This window comes from Porites lutea, chromosome 2, assembly GCF_958299795.1.
Source record: "Porites lutea chromosome 2, jaPorLute2.1, whole genome shotgun sequence".
Classification (NCBI taxonomy): Eukaryota; Metazoa; Cnidaria; class Anthozoa; order Scleractinia; family Poritidae; genus Porites; species Porites lutea.
Window position 1 is genome coordinate 13200254 of NC_133202.1, and position 17475 is coordinate 13217728.

Here is a 17475-nt window from a genome sequence, read left to right on the forward strand (position 1 = left end):
GCCCTATAGACTCTTGTTACTACTTAAACCGGGGCAATAGACATCAGAGAAGTCTTTCCACCTCTCCAGTACCAAAGGGGGATTATCAGCTCTAGTCACAACCTTGGGGGATTAACAAGCCCTAGAGAGGATTATCACCTAGCTTCTCACTATCCTGGGGGATTATCACCCTCTGGAGAGGATTATCACCTCTCACTATCCTGGGGGATTATCACCCCTAGAGAGGATTATCACCTCTCCCCTTGTAGATTTCGGACTGTTACACCAATATGTAGAGAAAAGTGACCTGCAGTGCATATTTGGAGTACTTCATCCCTTACCCCTTTTCCCCATAATAATTCTGGTCTAGTTACTTGCTTTTATCTAAGGGGTTATGGGTTAAGAGCATTAAGGGAAGAAAAAAGGGAACGCTCGCAATGTAACGGCAAAAATTGAAAATGACATGCAGAAAGTATGAGCTACAGGCCGGCGAAAATTAGGAAGAACATATCAGTCGCCAAGGCTGAGATGGAAAGGTTAAAGACAAAGAATAAATTGACAAAGAAAGGAAAGACAAACCGAGCAAAGTTATTAGCAGTTTGCAAACGGCTATCTGCTGCCGAGCCTGTAAATGAGAGTGAAAAGTCAAAATTGAGAAAACCGAAAAAGGAACCAAAACGTTGCAGGAAAAATGAGGAATCGAGAAAGCTAAACAAGAAGTTCCTGCTGGATCCCGGAGGTGCGACCAGGAAATGCTTCAAAAAGGTGAAAGGGAACAAAGAATGTGTTAGACGGTTAAGGAAGCGAGTAAGTTCTGAAAGCTGTTATGGCATGGGAACAGGAAAGAAGTGGAGACCCTTCTGCACCGTGGCTGGGAGAAGTGAGAGACGTAATCAAAGAGAGTTTTCAAGAACCGCGAAAACGTTACACGTGTCCAATCTAGGCGGGTTAATTTCAAAGAAAGATATGAACTTTTCGTCGAGACAAACGGTGCTGTCAGTTGTATGCGAGCGTCCGTACAATTAGGTTCCACTGTATTTGCACAGTTAAACAGCTCCAATCGAGCAGTAGCAATTTAGCAACATCCTTGCCATCCTATAGATGTTCAGATCATGTTCAGGAGAAAGTGACCCAAACCATACCTTGTCTAGCGACATATAACAATGTATTCTTTCCACATACTTTCCTTAAGACGGAAGACCAAAAGTTATAGTTTTAAGTAATAAAGACTTGAATTATTCTAAATCATATAACGATGAGGGAGCAAAACCTGGTATTAAACTTCAAAAACATTTTAAGAAAATGAAGCCACACCCGTGATTTCTCGGCACTCTTCCACTGCTGTGTTCCTGTCTTCCTTTTGTCTATTCTTTACTTGGCCAAAACAGTCACTTAAGCAAAAGGCTGCACATCTCTTTGTCCTTGAATATAATGGACCCCTGCTGGGTCCTATGATTTGAAAAGTCAGACGAAACAAAGACAAAACTCAGTTCCCCCGTTTTCGGTCCGTAAAAGGGTATCACTCCGATAAACCATATCGGTATGTGCGGGGCCAAAGGATGTATTTGTTTACCCCTCTTAGGCTGAAACTAAGTGCCAATTTTCAAACTTTTAGGTTTGAAAGGGGTAAGTTTCTCTGCATATTGAAACCAGGATCTAGATTTGTGTAAGAATTTTGCTACATAATAATCACTTAGAAACATCAGGTCCGGTCTAAAATAGGGTAGCCAACGCCACAGACGGAACTAAACTTCTGGTTAAGTCGGTGCTGTGAAACGGCGCTGGAATCCTCAGTTGTTTTGGGCCCCAACATATGTATCAGGATTTAAGTACAAGCTATGATTGACCTGTCAAAAAATGCCACTGTCAATTTGCCAATCAGGCTGAAGGGAAATTCGCTTTTTCGTTGAGACAATTCATTGTGTCAGTTGGGGGCTGAGAACAAGGACAGAAGAATAATTATGTCCCTGTGAAACCAAGTGCTTATCAGTATATGTCGATATATGGTATGAGTAATTAATGGCTATCTTAGTTATATAATACAGTCCTATCCTTCTTCAGTCAAACATTTATTTTAGTAGTCATTCGCTAAGAGTAGGTATACTGAACGTGTCTAAATTACAGTGGTAAAGTTAATGGGACACTTGCACGATGAAAACTACTAGAATCTTTCAGTTTGTTTTCTTTCTTGTGTAGACTAGGGCAATTGTCTGTTAAACCTCATCGGGATTGGCTAATTTAGATGAAAAAGAAGAAACGAAATGAATTCTTGCACAGTCTAGCCTCCACTAAAGGCCACCTCTCCTCAACAGCCACCTACCCACAACAACAGCTACTTTTTTGGCGGATTGTCCATACATTGATTCTTGTTCAAGCTCCTATAAAACGGCCACTTTCTTCTGCCCCCAAGGTGGCCGTTGTGGGGAGGCTCAACAGCAGTTGTAATCAAATATCGTCACCGCCAAAAATGGTCTTTTTGGCCCTATACTACAATAGAGAGGAGAAGTCGTTACGTCACCTTCCCATGGTACCCACATTTTGGATGATAACAAACCGTTAAAGTCACTTAAAAGTCTATTCGCACCATTTCAAATTAACTTCACCGACCTTATTCAATTTCGTTTATTTTGGCAAATCTTGGTGAAATTTTCTTTGGGACCCTATCTATCGTAATCTAAGTTTAGAAAAATGAAAGCGAAAATTTTTGTGCTGTGTGTTCACCTACTCCATAAAGCGGGCTTTGAAATTAGAAAGTTTCATGTCGTAGTGCTGCAACGATTGCAAAGGAATGTATAAAATAGCGTGATGCTCATGTAAAGTTGTTGTTTGTTAATATAAAGATGTTATTTTTTGCTGTTCTCCTAGCCGTCGCCGTCGTCGTTGTTTTTGTTGCAATCCAGAAATACTGCCACCATGGTAACCTGACGTCACTCTTCTCCTCTCTGTTTCCTGTCTTTTATCGGTTTTTTAGCATTACCGCTTCATCTCCAAACCTGAGCTGTATAACCGGAAGTTTGGTCTTGTCAGTCAGGAGACCGCTGTCTTCACGCCGTACACTGTCATTCGCATCACAGTTACAGCCATAATTGGAGACTGCACATGAGTCGGTCATCCCGCATGCGCATTTATGACTGATATTTGCCCCGCCCCAGTAAGTCATCATAGTAGAATCACGTGATACCCACCAATTTACTATACTCCACGGGTACATCACTGCATTTAAACACTCGTACTTGATGAACTGCTCGCAATGAGACGAGACTGTGGTAAGACTGGCCAGTTGAGACAGATTCGCCCCAGTGTAGTGAATGACACGTGACTAGCTGCCTGCATCTTCAAATCCATTCACAAAAATTCTGCTCTCACTGTCGTGACTGATGACTGTAACGCCAACTCCATTATTGTCTGCCATGTCACAGTACACTGAGAATGGCTCCAGATCTCCTTCGCCATCTGGATCAATATCGTAATTTCCACTTGTTGCTGTAGAGTAGGCTTTCTTTAAATGGCTGCATGACGCAACTGTAGAAAGAAGGTATTCCATTTAGCAAAAGTTTGTCGTGAATGTTCAAATTGGTGGCGTTTTATTCATTCATTCATATCACTTAAATAGGCGTGTGCACGAAGTTCAACGACTAACATCGACAAATTTCCGAGATTTCCTGACTGTATAAGATATGGGCGGCTAACTTAAACTTTAAAGTAGGTGTTCATGTGAACTGTTAGCACGGAGAAAACCGCAAGCAAAACGTTTATTCAAAGGTAGGAAACGTGTTCCTTTTAACGCATTGTTCTTTCTCAATCTGAGATCTCCAAACTTAAAGCATGGAATTTTATCACCATAGTTACAAATGTACATATCTTGCTTGGACTTCGGGAGTCTCAAATTTTGACTTTTCCCGAATTTTTGTGTCTAAGAATTCAGCGCAGATACAGAACTGCACAAGCTGGCATTACAGAGGGTAAATTATATGTAGAGTGTAGACAGTGTTTCTTCATACATGACCGAAGCGGTATTCTAAAAGAGCGCTTTTAGAAAAGGGTATTAGCTATTTATTTATGGGATAACAAATTTTGCTCATTTTCAAACGATAATCATATGTTTCATCTAAAATCTTTGCTGTCATGACACACCAGAGGTTTTGGGATATTTTAACTAATCATTTATTAATGAAATCACAGGCTGCTCAGCTGAGTTCGATTCGCAAACTTCAACATAACGTCATGTTTTTTCCAATTTGCACTTATGTACAGCGCAATCTTTTAATTGAAAGCAACTCTCCTAAACTTCCTTTATTCCTCAATGCCCCAGTAAAATGGTATCTAACTAGCCTTTGAAACAGCTGCGATAAACTCAGTTACATTTTAAAAGATGTATAGCATAGGAAAAATCTTTCTCCATGAGTTCATTCATGAATAGGTGTCCCCTTTAGTGTTTTCACTCACGTGGCCAGCATCTATACAAATTTATTGGCACAAAAGAAAGCGTTTGTATAAGAAAAGCGTTCAACTCCCAGAGGATTGGTTTGAGACACCAACATGGCCGCCGTTTCATTGTTTTGGGACACCAATATGGCCCCCGAGACGTCGTATGAAAAACCTCTGTGGCCTTAAATAAATACAAAAAGAAAACATTGGGTTCAGATGCCGTAGCTTAAACACTGCACTTACGCATACAACAGTATCAAAGTCAAGCACGCGAGGGGGGGGGGGGGGGAGGAGCGGGAGAGGTTACTCTAGATTTTAAGTGACGGGGAAACTCGGAGGATATTTTAAGGTTTGAAATTTTCGATTCCTGAATTTTGGGGGTAGGAAAATTTTGCATATATTTTCTTGGGTGGTTTGGCAATCTCAAGGTGCCCTCGTATGTCGACCGCCGACCGCGTAATTCTGGATGGTATTTTTTTTTTGGCCGGGGTAGAGGTGGGTTAATTCTAAGTCCATTGAATTTTTTTTGAATTTATTGGAAGCCGTAGGGGATTTTTTGGATTTCGCCCCAATTCGATCATCCCCATAATCTCTTGAAATCCAGAGTACCCGCCACACCCCTGGAGTCAAGCAATTAGTGTAAGGCTCTATACCTTTACAACTTTCTCCCTCAAAACCATTACGGCAAACACAGCGGTAGCCTTTATCCGTGAAGCCTACCTGACACAGGAAGTTCATTCTTGGGCAAGGATTACTGTGGCAATGGTTCTGCTGCAAAGCATAATTTTACGTTATATATATACATGTCTTGCCCCGTATGTTGGGTCGCTGAACTGAAGCCAATTGCAAGGAACTACTTTTACAGTTTTTGTACATTTGAGCCTCCTTTCTATTCCAAACAATCGAATGTTTTTGTTGTTGTTTTTCGATTTTCATAGTTTTTGAGGGGAACATGACTTCACTCCCTACTTGTTCATCCAATTCCTTCCTCCTCCCTAAACTTGGTGTAAAAATTGGCGACGGGCAACATACGACTCCCGCACTTAATCGTAAAGGAAGCATCTGACCTTCAGAGCTTCGCCTCTTGACACTAACGAAGAGGGCGCAACTACCGAACGTATGTCACGCATAGGAAGATTTTTAAGAAGGGAAAGCCCTTACACCTACTAAGTATCTAAGAGAAATACTCTATCTTCTATTAACAGAAAACTCATTCCAATATTGTTGCTACGTAGCAAGTACTTACAAGCCCATGGGACAGCCATGAAAACGAGATAGCCGTTGCTTTTGCTAATATCTTCAAGGCCAGAATCTAGTAAACCAAATATTGAGACAGATTGATGATTGATGAACCGATTGAACCGCTGTTTTGGAGAACATATATTGACGATGCATGTGTTCGGCCTATGGAACACAAGTCTAGACAAAATAGAGAGCTTTGTGGAAAAGGCAAATAACTTTCACTGTACTATAAAATTCACCGCTGAGATGTCAAAAACAGAGATCTCTTTCTTGGACACAAAAGTGTACAAAGGGGTTAGATCAGATTCAACAAGGAATCTATCCTGGGGTGCGTTCGATTGGGAAATCTGGATTTAGATATTAAAATCCGGATTTCGGATCTGCAATCAAACGCGAAATCCGAAAACGGATTTCTACGCCGTGATATCTGTTTTTGGATTTTCATTTTTACCGTTCGATTGGGAAATCCGAAAAAGGATTTGAGAAACTGTGCTTAAGAACAGCAGTCCTGCACTCGCACTCATAATTAGCAAAGAGTAGACCGCTGTTCCCGAGATCAAGTTTGTAAATCCGTTTTCGGATTTCCCAATCGAAAGGTAAAAAGGAAATCCATGAAATCCGGATTTGGATTTCCTAATTGAAATCCACACCCTGAGGACGGATTCATCGGAGGCGAAATCCGTTTTCGGATTTCTCGTTCTATTGCAAAATCCGAAATCCGGATTTCAAAATCTAGATCCGGATTTCCCAATCGAGCGAAACTCTAGACGTGCAAAGACATGGGAAACCAACAGAAACCTTTAAGTGTACGAACGTCTACTCGCGTCACCTACCAGATTCTTCTTCATTGAAGGAGAAGCGCTTAGGCTTCTAAGTACTATAATTCTTCTCAAACCAACTTTTACGAAAATATCAAAAATGTCGAAAATAGCCCGATAGAAAGAGACTACCCTGACGCTATAATTGTGAGAAAGTACCTCTCTGAGCACGAGTAAAATTATCCGACAGGAAAACAGCCCTTCAAGACGTAAAAAACTACTGCCGTTTGTTGCACAGCACCACCCAGATTTACCCAGCCTGAAGAATAATCTAAACAGGAAATTCAAAGATTCAAGGTTGATAACCCTCAACCGTCCGAACTTCAATGGCACCTTATGCAAAACCAACAACAATCTCTGAAGAACAAGATAACTTCCTTTACGACTTAGTACACGAGTCATGTGTTGCTCTTCGTCAATTTTTAAACTTGGTATTTTAAACCTGCGAGGTGTCAAAGTTTGAATCGCAGTGTCCGTCAAATTCCCCGTCCCCCCTTCCCCCCTCCCCCCCCCCCCCCCCCCCCCCATCCACTGTCCTGCACAAGATACCTGGAAACAGATGGGTAAAATCTTTAATATTAGAAAACGGCAACCACATGGAACCGAAACAGTAAGTGCGGGACAGCTTTATGAATACTTCAAACAACAAAACGCCGTTTCAACGAACGGCGACCAGACAGATCTAGAAGATGCTGGAGTTATTGAGGAAGAGGCAGGCCCCCTGGACTATGCAATATCGGAAGAAGAAATTGATTTCGCAATCAAAAAACTGAAATTAAATAAAGCCCCAGGGTGTGATAAAATATTAAATGAAGTGCTAAAAACAGGGAAAGATATCATAAAAGGTCATCTACTAAAGTTATTCAATCGTATTTTAAGTTCAGGTAAATATCCTACGCTCTGGAGTTTTGGCCTCATCGTACCTATACATAAAAAGGATGGTCGATCAAAAGCTGAAAACTACCGAGGTATCACGTTGCTATCTGCATTAGGTAAACTCTTCACATCCATTCTAAATGATCGATTGTATGATTACTTGACCAAAAAAGGAATTCTAAAAGCAGAACAAGGCGGCTTTAAAAAAGGCACGTTACAGTAGGTAACATCTTTACCTTAAAAACACTCATAGATAAGTTTGTTAAATCTAAACCACAAAAACGTAGAAACTTGCTTTTCTCGTGTCTGTAGATTTTAGAAAAGCTTTGATCGCTACCCAGGCAAAAATCATTCGAAAAACTCAGAAAAGAAGGCGGATGACTTAGTGATCTTTTCGCGGTCAGCAAATGGCCTACAAACACCCCTCAACAAGTTGGAATTCTACTCTGAGAAAACTGAACTAACTGTAAATCTAGACAAAACAAAAGTCTAGATCTTTAATAATTGTGGCAAGTCCTTAAATAACTACTTGTCTTATGGAGTAAATAAACTAAACGATGTTAAATCTTATAAATATCTAAGAATGACACTGAACCCGTATGGAAATTTTAGTTTAGCTAGAGAAGAGTTAAAAAAAAGTTGGGCTTAAGGCACTTTATAAACTAAGAAAAGAGATGGGTGACAACTTTAGAGAAAATATTATGCTCACCTGACGATTAAGCTATTCGATGCTCTGGTAACCCCATACTTCTCTACGGAAATGAAATTTGGGGTGTTGACTGTAACGACCAAATAGAAAAAGGTACCGCAGAACTAGTTCACATTAAATTCTTGAAATGGTTGCTAGGTGTAAATAAATACTGCAGCAATAATGCAAGTAGGGCTGAAACAGGAAGATTCCCAATGAAAATCGAAGCACAATAATTATAGGAATTTTAAGTTTTGGCTAACTCCTAACCAAACACCCAAAACACAAATTATCACAGGTGGTTTATAATGATATGAAGTCGAGAGTGAATAAGGAACGAAGGAGCCAAAAAATCAAACGCGTATTAGACCAAATAGGGCTGGGATACCTCTGGACAAAAGCACATGAAAATGACATAGGAATCTTGAACATTATCAAACAAAGACTGAAAGACATCGAATTACAAAGATGGTCAAGTGACGTAAACAATGACGCAAGAAAAGACGCCAACCAAAAGAACAAACTAAGAACTTTCCGAAAATTTAAAACAATAGAAAATTATAAATGTAAAGATTATCTCCGTCAGGTCACCAGCGTCCGACACCGGATAACTCTAACTGAACTCAGTCTAAGTAATCACAAATTGGCAATAGAGACAGGTCGGTATGTAAGACCTTGTAAGAAACCGGAAAGGAGGATCTGTCCTATCTGTAAAAAAGACGTAGAAGATGAAATACACTTTTCTTAACTCTGTGCCCTGCGTATCAAGAAAAAAGAAGTACTTTATTTGAATACTTAAACAAAGAATACAGAATATCAGTAAACAGAATGGCACCAGATGATGTTTTTCTGTTGTTAATAAAACCTCCGAGCAAGAACAAACCAGTGCAAAAGTTAATTGCAAAATACGTATTCGACTGCTATGAGAAAGGAAGATCATTAGTTGTTTAGGTTAACATTGATTATAGTTCCACTAGTGTGCAATTTGTGTTATGATTTTAAATTATTTGGATAAAGTCGATATACATAGGACCGTGTAAGACTCCAAATAAAGCATTGTCTTGTCTTGTCTTGTCTTGCACAGGCAAGTGAAAAAGGCCATGATATCATATGTCTCTACTTCCAACATTTTCTTTTCTCGGCTCCTCCCCACATTTTCGCTCCGATTTCTCCCTCCTATTTTTTGGGCCATTTCTCCCTCTTCCCTACTCTGTTCCTCCCCCCTCTGAAAACAGAGACCAAAAGAGTCATAACTCAATTGTATAATGAATATGCCCTTCCTTTTCCTCCAAACCAGATTGCGATGAACTTTCATCCGTAAAGTTTTTCAACTCGCACATGCGTTTTCCGTGCTCATCAGCAGGACCCACATTTATGGACACACAGTTAGGCTCCATGAAACACTTTACGCGGCAACTTCCTTCATTGGCTACTTTCTCAGCCATAATCACGTGACCCGGGATTATTTTCCCATATACTGGTTCCTTGAACTTTAATATCCGAGAGTACTCTGTCGAAAAAATTGAAGAATATACATAAGTTTAAGCAAAAGCTGTAACAATAGCAAGTCAATTTTGTAGTGTTGTCAATTATTGTTTTACTGAAGCACGTATAACCAGGAGTGACAAGTATGCAATTTAATTAGGTTAGCTTTGAGCCGCGTTAAATTTTACTTCTTAATTTTTAGTATGTTTAATATTGGAGAATTTGCTTTGTATGGGAATTTTTTTCCCCAAATTATTCTCCAGTCAAGCACTTTTTGTATTTTTTAAGTAAACCGTTAACTTAAACTTTTTTTATGAAATTGACAACGTCGTACCAATTTATTGGCTGAATAGTTATATGCTATGTTATTAAATTACGCTGCAACATACTATATTATAGCAATCGAGTTGCATATGTGAGAATCGGTTTTGAGCCCGTAGTGCCTTGAGAAGTCTTTGCTGAAGAGATCATTTAAAGAAATAGTACATCTGCAAGTACAAAACCGGCCACCAAGTATCTACGTGTTCATGATTCCTTTTCCAATAATTTAATTTCAACGACACGGAGACTATAAAATGTTTAATTCCTATGCCAATGCAGCCTATAGATTAAACGGCAAGTAGGTTATGCAACCCATTGATTCAATTAAAACTGCCACGACCATAGTCAGATTTATCCAAATCACTGGTAATTGTTGCTTAATTCATTTGTCTCAATCTCTTAACACTTCAGTCGGTTAAAGCTTAGCTCAGTGAATGCTTATTTTTGGAATATGCCTAGATAAAAAGATTATTTAAGTCATTTCTTGTAACGCCTATCATTTTCTCTCCACGAATGCCATTATTCCTGTCTTGAAGTTTCGAGTTCATACTTCAACTTACTTAATAACCACTAAATATATCAGGGGCACCCGACGACTGCTTTCTGTGAAATATCTGTTTGGCGAAGTCGATTTTGCCTAGAAATTTCGATTACTTTAGGACGGCTAAAAATTAGTTATAGGTGACAGTTCCATTCACGTACAATTTTCGAAGTTTATCTAATAAATCCGGTCCCCTACGATTTTCTAAAGTATAATTTTTTACATTTCACTTTTCAGTTTAAGCTTTTTTTTTGTTTTTTTTTTTTGTACAAAAAAGGAAACCTAAAATTTTTCGGATTCAAAAATATGATGAAGAGAAGAATAAGTAAAATTATCACTTTATTAGTAATTCGGTAAAATAAAACTGAAGCCCTTGTAATTTCCGAAAGACTCAAGGGTGACCGAACAGATACAAATTTTATAGCTCCGCTTAGAATGAATTTATTCTAGGGATCTAAAAGTACTCAGGATAGCCTAAAGAGTGTTTTCAATGTATTAATTATATAGGAGGAAAACGTCGTTTGGTTCCCCTGAAATATGTCACTTACCAGCATAAACCACTGAGGCAATACGGCCAAATGAAAGCCATATGAGCACAATTACAGTCCTTGTAATAAAGGCCATGTTTCCCAATTCGAGTTAGTCGTTGAGGGTACAACTCGCCTGTTGTTATGGACTGGTCCTGTAAATTAACAAACAACTTCTTTATCAACATTTATTACGTAATTTCATCTCAGTTTTGACCCCGCGGTTCAACTAAAAATAATTCAGGGAAGACACAGCTAACATCAGCGTGATTCTACGGATCCTGAGAGATCTTTGGCTTAAAAATAAAAAGAAGTGAGGAATGTTAATTTAAGCATTAAGAGACGTCTTAATTTTCACCACTGTACGTAATAAGGCAGTAATCTAGAAAAGACAACATACATTCGCGGGTATTAGAATCAGGGTCACAAAAGCGTTAATTATTATTATTTTTTTTGTTACCTGCCTTTCAAGTTCCTTCAGGGGTCCATGTAAACACATTAACATTTTTTAATCAACGTTCTGCGATGAATTCGTTCTATTCTTGTGCAGTTAAGGGAACAAAATTATCTTTGATGCGCTTTGTTCACCGTAGTAACTATATATCCCCATGGAAAGTCGATTCTCTACATTCGTCTATCTTGTTTCGCACGATTTTCATGCTCAGCCTTCCAGATAAGTGTCCGGTGCATGATATTGTCGTGTCATGACTGCGACAACTTATAAGCTTGGCAACATGAATTTTTAAAACCACCTCAAGCAGATTGCATACATTAAAAATCGCACGCGAGTAAGAACTTGTTTAGCCTAAAATCTGAATCAGGTTCTTATTTTCTAAAATCTACAAAAAAACATTCTGTACGTGTGGATCCCTTTTTAGAGACAAAAGAAAGGTACCCTATCACTCCAACTGCAATGTAATGGTATGCAGGTTTTACCCAGGGAATGAGTTGAATACCAAACTAAATACTTTTAGCTGCAATGTATTTTTCTTTGTCTTCACAAATAAGGACCTACTTTAAGAACCTAAATAGCCTAACTTTGTGCCAATTACTATTAGTTTATTTTGGACGAAAAATGCAGGTTCTTACCCGCGTTTTATTTTTTTTATTTTATTTTTTTTTTATGCTTCATGTTCCTTTACATATTACAAAAGTTATTGATGTTGGCGGAGTCTCGCTTTGGGTGAGCTCTGTTTGCTGGGACACAAATAATCACAAACCCATTATGGGATATTTTGGCCACGGGAGTGGCCGTTTATTAAATTAAAGCATATAAAGCTGGGAAAACCAGATACATAAGAACATAATACCAGCAAAGGTGAGGGCACACCCGCCACTCCCTAGGGTAAAATAAAGCTAACGGGAGGGAAGGGAGGGAAAAATGTTTCTGACTGTCTTGTAATGCGAGGAAGGAGGCCTTGTGCCTCGGTTCTGTGACCTACATGACCCGTGACATAAATGACACTTTCGTGACAAATCACCCGGATGACAGGAAACCCTCCTTTGCTGGTAGCTGGAGAAATACAATAATGATCAGTCACATTAAGCATAAAACCATCTATTTCTTTTAGAAATAAATCTCATTTATGCTTCATGTTCCTTTACATATTACAAAAGTTATTGATGTTGGCGGAGTCTCGCTTTGGGTGAGCTCTGTTTGCTGGGACACAAATAATCACAAACCCATTATGGGATATTTTGGCCACGGGAGTGGCCGTTTATTAAATTAAAGCATATAAAGCTGGGAAAACCAGATACATAAGAACATAATACCAGCAAAGGTGAGGGCACACCCGCCACAGCCCAGAGCAAGGAACGAGTGAAAGGGCCGCCCCACCCGAGGCCAAAGCAAGACGACCGCCAACAGAAACTACTGGTACCTACAAATCAAAATGTACAATGGAAAAAGGTGTGCGCCGCCTGATACGAAAACCCGAAAAACCACATGGGAAAAATTGGGAACGTATCCCCCAACCAATGCAGTCACACAAAACCTCTGGGGGTTAAAGGTAAGAAAGATACCACATTAAAAATAAAAAAGGTCAATGTGCGAGAGCTGAGATGAATATACATGTATTATAATCATCCAACCGTGTACACCTTACAACAATAGCGTCAACTAGCGCCATAACGGCTCATGTGTGTCCATAGCAATAGGACATTGTATACATTCTTTGTCACTGTCACTCACAGCTTAGTTCCACCAGTTTAGTTCAGTGGAGGTTATGCACGTAAACATATAGAAATAGAATGGTAAGGCTGTTTACCAAGCCCTGCTTACTGAAATGGATCAGTGTAACCAACAGAAATGTACAAGTTTGAATGGCCCTTGCTCACACTGTCATTGAATCTGATACAGATTAAAAAGTGTGAATCACTTAAGTTAACTAACAGTTTAAAAGTGAAAATGAATGAGATAACTGTATGGCCCGTGTTCACACAGCCATCATAAATTGCACTTATTCACTAAGCACTGGACACTAGATGGGAATAAAATGGCCTATATAAGCAAATGAGTTTTAAGTAACGTTTTCCTAAGTCTTGGAGACAGAAGTGGATTGATGTAACCAACAGAAATGGACTACTGTAGCGAGAATAAAGGAAATGGCTGCATAGCCTGTCAGCTCACACAGTCAACTTATAATATCGGCCTCACTAATGCCACATCGATACGAAGCTCAAACGTGTTTAAAAGCTGTAAAGTTAAACCAGGTTGAAATGATTAGAAGTGAAAATTAATCAGTAAGATGGCTGTATGGCCCCTGCTAACACAGTCACCAGGAATTTAAATGATAACAATTTAGGCTGAATGGTCATAGCTCAGTGACATAATGAAATGATTTAATTTAAAAAACTGTGATCTGGCTGTATAGCCCCTGCTCCCTTATCAAAAAGCTGAAATAGCTTGTTAATGTAACTGATTAAAATGAAATCGGTAAGATGGCTGTATGGCCCCTGCTCACAGAGTAAACATGAATTTAAATAATAACAATTTACTCTAAATTGTCATAGCTCAGTGACATAATGGACGGATTAAATTTGGAAATCTGTGATATGGCTGTATGGCCCCTGCTCACACAGTCATGCAAAATTATACTTATCAAAAGTCTGAAATAGCTAACTGATGTAGCTGATTACAATAAATCTGTGCGATGGCTGTATGGCCCCTGCTCACACAGTCACCCTGAATGATACTAATAAAAAGTCTGACGTAACTCACTGATGTAACTGATTCAAATGAAAATCTGTGAGATGGCTGTATGGCCCCTGCTCACACAGTCACCCTGAATGATACTAATAAAAAGTCTGACGTAACTCACTGATGTAACTGATTCAAATGAAAATCTGTGAGATGGCTGTATGGCCCCTGCTCACACAGTCACCTTGAAACTATACTGTAAGCAGAAATCACCTAGGAAACTAACAGGTGAATTTAAAAGTGAAAAAAATCAATATACTGTAAGATGGCCGAATGACCCTGACTCATGTGGTGAGAATTCTACATATTACAATGTCACTGCCCATATGTCCTGCACATAAGTATCAAATGACATACATGTCCTATACACTTGAGCTACATGTATACCCAATCACAATGCCCAGCAAGCCAAAGTTGCCTGAGGAAAGTTCTGCCCAAGTAGATGTACACGTAGGTGCCACGTGCCAAGGGACGCAGCAGCTGCTCTTGAGTAGCCCGACACTAGAGATGCAACTCCTGGAAAACTGATCAGCAGAATGTGTACAACTCTTTGGAACATTTCTTGCATACTATGTTGAACTGAATTGAGGAACCAAAGAGAATGCAGAGCTATTGACTTTCTTAAGAGAGATGCCAAGGGAAAGCTGAAGATGGTTGGATAAAGCTGGTTGGTACTCTGCTCAAGACTGGCTTCATTCAAAAGGCGTTCATGAAAGGGAGCTGCATGTGTATACCTTAGCACCTGCAGTAAAATGAAAAAAACTATAAAAACAACTTCTTTAAAAAAGCCAGAATGTGCTACCATTAAAGAACAATGTGTAACCAATTAATAAATCAATCAGGATCTCCCAAACAAAACAAATAAACCGTAAATTCCTCAGAAACAACAAAGCTAAAAGCACTGATGTGACGTGGAGAGTAAAGCATAAAGCAACGTATAACAGTGTCTCATCACAATAAATGCAGGACTGTAATGTCCACACATATCAAAACAGGGGAGCCAACAAAACCGGAGATTAAAGTTAATGTAGCTGCATGTAAACCAAAATAACGGATTGCATGAATAAAGACTAAAAAATAGACAAAAAAGGCAAAAAATGTGAATAGAAATTCAAACCAAATAATATTGGCATCTGGTTACCCTAGACAAAAATACAACAACAGAACCACACACATATCACTGCAAACAAATCAAATAAGCAGTACAAACAAAGGAACAGGGGCCTAGAACAATGAGGACCAAAGCCTCAAACTGAGGAACCTAGCCTCAACATAAAATAATGAGGACGAAACCTCAATATAAAATATGAGGACAAAGCCTCAAAATAAAATATGAGGACAAAGCCTCAATATAATACGAGGACGAAGCCTCAAAATAAAATATGAGGACAAAGCCTCAATATAATACGAGGCCAAAGCCTCAAAATAGAATATGAGGACAAAGCCTCAATGTAATAAATAAAAATAATGGACGAATCCACTATATAACACAATAAAAATGTGGCAGGGAAAGTCTGTCAGACATTAAGTCGACGCAAAAAACTCCCCTATAAATGCCAAAATAATAAATAATGTAATACGAGGCCAAAGCCTCAAAATAAAATATGAGGACGAAGCCTCAATATAAAAAACAAGGACAAAGCCTTGATACAACATGAGGACAAAACCTCAACAAAATGAGGTCAACGCCTCAAATACAAGTGGAGGAACAAAGCCTCACACTGAAAAAACGGCCCAGAAGTAAGCACTGGCAGACAGAATGTCGCCGACAGCGACTAAAGGAAAACAACAGAACACAACGATACACAATGCAACAGGATAAAAAACACAATATGCAGACAAAACTGACATATGAACAGCAAACGATAAACCTGATATGCTGATACAGTACACTGTACCTCTGAGGTAACTTTGTTAGAATGGTTGCAAGTGTTAGCCTGTAGGGTTTAATAACGCATCGTTTTATTTGGCTTTGTTTTGTTGTTGCTGTTGCTGTTGTTTTTTTTTTTTTTTTGTATTTTTATAATACTGTAATATTAATTATACATATAAGCTGCGTCCAAAGGTCAAAAATGCTCAAATTGCATAAAGGTAAACTCAAAATAATTATAAATAAATAAAGTGTCTTTCCAAATCACAAAACAAGATCATAAACAAAGAGACCCAGCTCCAGGCAACTGAAGATCGGGCGAGTGTTACTGATTTCAAATATAGCGCCAGTTGGCACCAGCGATACAAGTAGCTGAAGAACACGAGGCACAACCGGTCTGAGGGACAACGAAACTGTGCTACGCACACCGAACGGACTAGCATACACGCCAGTGTAACTGAAAACATAAAAAATTAATGGTCGATCGGATGTAAAATTCGATGTTACCAATAAGCAATGGCATTTCATTAGCATAAACGACCGCAACGTGTATGAATTCCCGCAATCAACAAGACGATCATGTGCACGAACATGACTGTGGACATCAATACAGCACCGAGAGTAAGCGGTGAGCCATCGGGCAATAATCTAGTACTTATCTCAAAGAAGAGGTGATGCTCGGTAGGTAAGACCCAAGAAGAGCGAAAGAGACTGATAAATCGCAAGCATCCTGCATCTAAATCCGGTCGCCATCAAAAATGTTTCTGACTGTCTTGTAATGCGAGGAAGGAGGCCTTGTGCCTCGGTTCTGTGACCTACATGACCCGTGACATAAATGACACTTTCGTGACAAATCACCCGGATGACAGGAAACCCTCCTTTGCTGGTAGCTGGAGAAATACAATAATGATCAGTCACATTAAGCATAAAACCATTTATTTCTTTTAGAAATAAATCTCATTTTTTTTACTGTATTTCTTTTTCGGGCAAGTCCAAAAATACACTAATCCACTTTAACTTGAATTCAAGGCTGGAGGACCAACACAGGAAAATATTCAACTATTATTCGCAGAAGGCGAAGTTAATGTTGATCGAGGCGAGCGTAATTTATCTGCGGTGTTCTTTGCCTTGTTAACTTGCTGGCAAGTATCAGTTTCGAAAAAATTTGCTTTCCTTTTTTTCTCCAGAAATTAAAATCTTATTTCTAGACAAAATTAGTCCGCAAGGAAATTCCGAGTTAACAAAACAGCGACAAAGTGGCCTTACATTTTCCGCTGTAGTGGCAAACATTGCTTCGAGCGTATGAAAGTCAGCTACAGTAAATCACGCTCTTTAAACACCGTGAAGTCAATTCTTACCTTCAAAATCATCAACACTGGGATATACTTGTATTTAAAAAAGTTCTTACTCTGAAACTTTGGCAAAACACCCAGTTCATGACAGCGATTTTGTTTTGCTTAACATTCATGGTCTAGCGCGGTGAATTTAACGTCATAGTCCG